General features: G+C 35.4%; 1 long non-coding RNA gene across 1 annotated transcript; it reads right to left on the minus strand.

The window, feature by feature from the left end:
- Window positions 1-1,071: 1,071 nt before the first annotated feature.
- LOC145737088 (uncharacterized) lies at window positions 1,072-2,453 on the minus strand. The gene is made up of 2 exons (XR_014180222.1): window positions 2,228-2,453; window positions 1,072-1,344 (listed from the first exon to the last, which is right to left on the minus strand). It is a non-coding gene; the product is annotated as an uncharacterized LOC145737088 (long non-coding RNA).
- Between the last annotated feature and the right edge of the window lie 3,878 nt (window positions 2,454-6,331).

Here is a 6,331-nt window from a genome sequence, read left to right on the forward strand (position 1 = left end):
TGTCCTCCCACGTTACGCAGGATACGTTTACCCCCAGCAGTACTACGGGTGATTTGGATGTGAGCCAGCCTTTGCCCAGTTTTGCGCAGGTTCTGGCGGAACTACATGGGTATGCGAACGTGGCTGCTATAGGACAGTACTACTGTCCTCTTCAGGAATACCCTCATCCTGTAATAATGGAGAATTACACCACCAATTTGACAACTGAATTTGGAGGACTTGAGGTGGACACTTTGGTGGAGGAACAAAAGGAGAATCCTGTGTTCAATCGTCCCTGTTATCTCACTCAACACAACAACACCTTCCATAGTGGCGATAAACCGTTCAAGTGTTCTCGGTGCGGTAAACGGTTTCCTGATGATGAAACCTACAAACGACATACGAAGAAACACGCGGGCGATAAACCGCACAAGTGCGATATGTGCCCAAAAACGTTTAATTACAAAGCGGATTTGAGAAGGCACTTGTGCAGTCACACGGGCAGGAAACCGTACGTGTGCGAGATATGCGGCAAGGGCTTTATCAGGACGGATCACATGATCAAGCACGTGGACACGCATACCAGGAAGAGGGATAAAATGGCCGCCATCCGTAGCTAAAGCGCCCGCGCGCACTGTTGTTTCTTGAGCCACTCGATATATATAAATTTTTGGTTCACTCTGTATATTTAATTGTTTTTTTAACCTTTAAAAATTGTTTTTGACAGTTTTTCTGGCCACTAACCTAACCTAATAGTTTTTTAACACTCTCGTTTAAAATTATTGTTTTAGGACACTGACATAACCCTATATTTTTAGGACATTTTTTGCAAAAAATTAATTTTTTGGACACTAAACTAAAATTTTCAGACAATCTTTTAGAGTGTTAAAATAGTATATTCTATATTAAGAGCCGAAAGTATATATTTGCCGCTTGCACATGAAAATTAAAAGCGGCAAAAGTACTTTCGGCTCGAAATATAGACGATACTTTTTCGACGACTGACCATGCTACCTTTCACTCCTTCCACTTCATACAATTAAGTCACAACCCATATTTTTACACTCTACTTTATTATGAAAAACAGCAATATAATTATTAGTTTAAACTCTATTTTCACTGTTATTGTGGACAATGTAATTTATAGTAAACTTCTTACAATTTTGAATAATGATTGGCTCATTCTTGTTATCAGCTACGACTGCAGAGGAGGTCGTTGCATAGCTAATTTCATTTCCTAAGCTTCCGGAACTTTTTCCTAGAATTTTTTCCGATATCTGTGTTTTGTTTTGAATAGAATCTTCAATGTAGCCTTCTGCTGTTGTAGCTGAGCGCCAACCTCCTAGGCGTTTTAAAGTAGTGATACTCGCTCCTGCGTCTGCTAACAAGGTAGCCGAAGATCGGCGGAAGCAGTGCCCTGTATAACTAGACACATTAGGCAAATTTAAAAAAGATGCTATCTGTTTTGGCATGTTTGCAAAAATGTTCATTCCAACCACTTGCTTGTTACATATTCCATTCTTGTATCGTAAGAAAAATCGTCTGGTTGGTGTATTTGGAGGGCGCAATTCAACATATTTACGGTAGAATGAAATATAGTTAGTGTTCTCAACTCCACCATTTGAGACAATAAATGTACGTGAGATATTGGTTTTTGTGTTTGGTATTTTTATTATGAGAACTGATTCCTTGTCTTCTATGTTATCAATTAACATTTTTGTTAATTCGTCGCGTCTGCATGCACCGGAGATCCCGAATATTAAAGCAACCTAAAAATAATTAAAATGGCGTTTTGTAAAGTAACGGGTATACAGTGTTGAGCATATTACCTTGATCATTAAATATCGGTCATCAGGAGCTTCTAACAGAAACTTATTAATTTCCTCACGTTTGAAAATTTCCGACTTTTTGGCTTTATAGCCTACCGACTGCCTCTTTAAAAAGGCAATCACTTTGGTATATTTACTAATGTCTATATCATGTTTAATTAAAAGGGTTGTTCGAAGCATAGAGTAAATAGACCATAATGTTGAAGACTTCTTTGATTTTCCAATTTCAGCAAGATATGTGAGCACTATATTCTCTGAATATGACGACCCCGCTTTATTTGCTAAACACCACTTAATAAAAACTGAATACTCCTTCTCGTAACGGGTTTTGGATTTTTGTGGAAGTAAATTTAAAGTTACATTCCTTGCACTTTCTCGAATGTGGGGTGGAGTAGAAGGATAACTCACATCGCTTGAACTCATTGTTACCGATAAATCACTTTGACGGAATGTGTATATTTCAAACAGGTATGTCAAGCGTTGTTATGGAAACGCCGAAAAAGTTGGTGAGTAGATTGTTAGTAGAAAGCGAAAACGCTCTAGAGCAGAAAATCTCTCTTTCTGCTCGCGCGCGGCAAATAACCCCTTTCTGCTTCTAAATGGAAGCGTACATGAGGTACTTTCAAAGCAAGTCGTCGAAAAAATTATATTTTTTACTGTTTCGGCGTGTTTTAGACAGTTTTGTTGTAAATTCTTTAGGACATATCAATTGTTACTGATTTGTGGGACAGTTTCGAAATTTTTTGCTCTCCGGTCGTTATTACTCAAGCAATTTCAATGAAATTTTCACACAACTTAGGCAACACCCCAAAAAAAATGAAATGGTGAAAAAAATCAGACAAAACCCCCCTCTCTTCACCCCCCTCAAGGGGAAAAAATTTGCTCAAAAAACAATTGCTTCGATTAAAATAACTCAAACAATCAACAGCAACAGCGAGAGAAATTAATATTATATACCAGGTGTCCAAGAGCACCCTGGACATCATAGGAGATTAACATGGGAAAACGGTTTTGAATTTTTTGCGCCTGTACGGTTGATTTGATTGAAAAATCGTATTAATGAAGGTTGTAGTACCTATCACGGACTAGTTTTCTGTATTTTTTTCAGATCTCTAACTTGAGCCCTTTCGTCGTAAAACACGAACAAAAATGAGAAAATTTAAACTTTTAGCCTGCACTGTATAGGCGGTTGTCGGGCAACGGGTAAACAGGTCATTGTTGCTGGTACGGTTTTTCAATCAAATCAACCGTACATGCGCAAAAAAATCAAAACCGTTTTCCCATGTTAATCTCCTATGTCCATGGTGCTCTTGTACACCTGGTATGTATTTATTGGGTCAAAATAATACGATTTAGCACAACTTACCTTAGATGAAAAGTTAACGGAAACAGAAATACAGGAGATCAAAGTTATTTTTTTAAAATTCAAGGAGTTTTTCACTAAAATTAGGTATTCCAATGTTTCTGAGGGTGCTAGCTTATAGAGGGCGCCATCTACAATAAATGGTTTGCTTTTAAATCGCTCTAACTTTTTTCTGGTAAAGCGAAGTGACAACTGACATCAGAGTATCTGTTATCCAATATTTTCTGAACAGAAAAGGTATACTTAGTTGGTAGGACTTAGAGAGATCTTAGAGAATCAACCGTTTCCGAGATATTCGGAATTAAATTATTTGGTGCCATACATGATTGCAATTTGTCATCTTCTTGGAGGATGGAATTTAGCTCATTTCTCACTGCAAGTGAGAAATAACTTAAATAAAAATATTCCGAATCGTTGAATTGGTCGGGGATACGAAATATCGTAGAATTACTTTGACCCCCTATATATCTATTTTCGTTGACGATTGGTCTGAGGTAAGTTGTGCTAAATCGAATTATTTTGATCCCAGAAAGCCGCTATTAAATTATTTACCATTACTTAAGTTTTTTGAAAGTTATTTGAAAAATACTATTTTAATAAAATTACTTTGACCCCCTGTATTTCTGTTTCCCTTGACTTTTCGTCTGAGGTAAGTTGTGGTAAATCGGATTATTTTGACCCAATAAATACGCCATTAAATTATTTACCATTGTATATATCTCATATACAGGGTGGACCATAAGTAATGGGACATAGAGCTACAGCATATTCCTGACATCAAAATAATACGATTTAGCTGAATTGTCCTATACCGAAAGTTAATATTAAGAAAGATACAGGGTGTGAAAGTTGAAATTTTATTTTAGCTTTTTTCTCATATCTTCATGGTCTTTTGATATAAATTACTGAAAGTTGGTATAAAGGGGTTTTGGCAGGCGTAAAATACGATGCTTTCATTTGTTTTGTAGTAGCTGATAGGGGGCGCTAGCGGTAACCATCTCCGTCCCTTCAAGAGGCTCAAACTTTTTTTTACGGAACTGAAACGGCCATATGACTTCAAAATATGATTCTAAGATGTTATCTACGTAAAAAAGGTATACTTGTTTACACTAAATCAATATGCTAAAATAAGAAACAAAAATTCAAAACTTCCGGTTATACCTATCTGTATCCATTTCTGAGATATTTACCATTTTATGTAAAATAAAAATAAAATATACACTTGCAGTACCTAATCTAACTAATTAACTAAGCTAACCTGAATTTTAACCCGCTACCGAACTATTAGCATTAGTATTAAAAGTAAACAAATAAAAAAATACTATTTCGTACTAATTATATTATAAATAATTTTTAAACTTCTTCCATTTAAATTTAAACATAAATTAAATCCATTGGAAAACAACGAAGAATTATAAATTATATAATTTCACTCTAAAAATGTTGACCCTCTCTAGCTTCGAATCCGTAGCACTAACCAATCAACTTTTATACGTCAATAGAAAGCTTATTTCATTGGCTATTCATTGACTTACAAAAGTTTATACAAAGTGTTGCAAATAACCTAGTTATTGACGATTGTAAGAAAAGATGCACCAAAAAAGACATAAAAAAACGAGTCAAATTTGACGCTTCCTAGCGGCCGAACCGTTCAACCTATTAACTATAACCTATAGCTGTTGTACCACATGTAGTGACATCTGTACTCAACTATATAAGCTAGAACGTTCAAATGGCGTCCCAAAATCTAGGAACAGCACCATTGATATCGCATCATTCGGTAAACAGCGATATAATTGGTGAGGTTTTGTTTATCAAAAAAAAATTCCTTCGTTAGTAGATTGCTAACTCTTTAAAAAGTCGGCAACATCGCGGAGGTTCGCCCGCGATAAGTTATGTGCAGTCTGCGAGAGAATGGAAAGACTCGCACAACAGTTGATTTCTTTCTGGTTTAAAACCGTAATTAAATTTTAAGATTATTAGTTGTGGATTTGACTTTTCCACCAGTTTAATTAATACAGTCCACTTGGAGAAAGAACATGGTCCTTAAAGCCGAATAGCGATCAGACATAAGACGAAACGTTATTGAAAGATTAGAGACTTTGATTAGAGTGTCGTCAAGCCTCGGCGATAACCTTGAAGGGTGGAATTGAAAACTTGGAGACCTGGATTTCCAGAAGCGGCTGGGAAATTGACATGTGACGACGATCACCGTGGGTTACAGTAAGCAAACCAAAAGGGAAAATCTACCAGAAAGAACAGTAAGTCTTGAATTTGGCTCAATTTGATAACACTTACTTACATTAACTTGACTCGACGAAGGCTTATAAAAATAATTACATTCAAATTATAAAATCAAGACAAAATGAAGGACCTTAGAGACCATTTTAATCGTTTGCAATTAAAAAAAAAAACTAGTTATTAAACAATCTTTAACTCGTTTTAAAGAGTGTGTTGAATTGTTTGATCTCGTCCAAGTTGATAATAGTGCTTTATTGCAATTAGATGCAATTAGTCGTTTAGCACGCACTCAACCATTGTGTGATGAGTTTAGGGGACCACCAGGACGAAATATAATTGTTATTGACACCGATGATGAATTGGCATTATCAGCTGATAATATTAGTCAAGAAAAACCAGGAAGATATCAATTTTAAGATTTATTTTATGAAATAAGTGCGCGTGCTTCACTGATATTGTCAAATCATCATAAAATAGAGTCAATTGATAACATCTCCCGACCGAAATCACATAATTCCCAGCGACGTGTTACGGGGTTTTCAATAAAATTACCAAACATTATAAACAATTCATAAGTTGGAATTTCGAGACGCATTTTATTCAATAATTGATCAAAACTCATCAATGGATGAATTGCACAAGTTTTATTATTTAAAAGCACACCTTGATGTTAGAGTACATTAAAACTACAAAAGATAATTATAGTATTGCCTTAAACATGTTAAAAGACAGCTACGAAAATAATAGACTAATTATTTTTAATTTTGTCAATGGTTTATTTAAAGCGCCTTCGGTAGTCAAAGAATCACATACTGAATTGCTGCGTAGCTTATTTGATTTATTTAATAAAAATGTTTAAGGTTTAAAAGCATTAAATCAACCCACAGATCAGTGGTCAGTGTTACTTGTTTATTTAATG

The sequence above is a fragment of the Ips typographus genome, linkage group LG13, assembly GCF_016097725.1.
Source record: "Ips typographus isolate SLU linkage group LG13, UJ_Ityp_2.0, whole genome shotgun sequence".
In the NCBI taxonomy this organism is placed as follows: domain Eukaryota; kingdom Metazoa; phylum Arthropoda; class Insecta; order Coleoptera; family Curculionidae; genus Ips; species Ips typographus.